This window comes from Moschus berezovskii, chromosome 12 (assembly GCF_049115385.1).
Source record: "Moschus berezovskii isolate FMDL1 chromosome 12, NW_MosBer_1.0, whole genome shotgun sequence".
NCBI classification, from domain to species: domain Eukaryota; kingdom Metazoa; phylum Chordata; class Mammalia; order Artiodactyla; family Moschidae; genus Moschus; species Moschus berezovskii.
The window spans coordinates 68,131,131-68,131,478 of record NC_142471.1 but is presented as its reverse complement, the minus strand read 5'-3'; positions in this window follow the sequence as shown (position 1 = coordinate 68,131,478).

Here is a 348-nt window from a genome sequence, read left to right as displayed (position 1 = left end):
TTCAGCCTGCCTGGTGTGTCTGTGAGCTGCTGCAGCCTCTGCCTGCCTTTCTCCCAGGCAGGGACAGAGATCGGAGGTGAATGGGAACCCAGGCAAGTTAACAGTTCTCCAAACGGGCAAGGCCTGAGTCAGCTCCTGAACAACTCAGAAAGGAGTAGGGATGGACATTAAGAGGGAGGATTCGTGGAGCTAGGAATTAGGACTGCCTGTCTACCCATCAGCATGTTGTGTGGGCCCTGTCCTAGAATAGGCAATACCTAAGGATATGAACAGATGTAAAAAGGCTCAGTGAAAGTGAAAAGTTTCAAATGTTACAAGGCTCATTCTGTTCTGTTCTGTTCTGTTCTG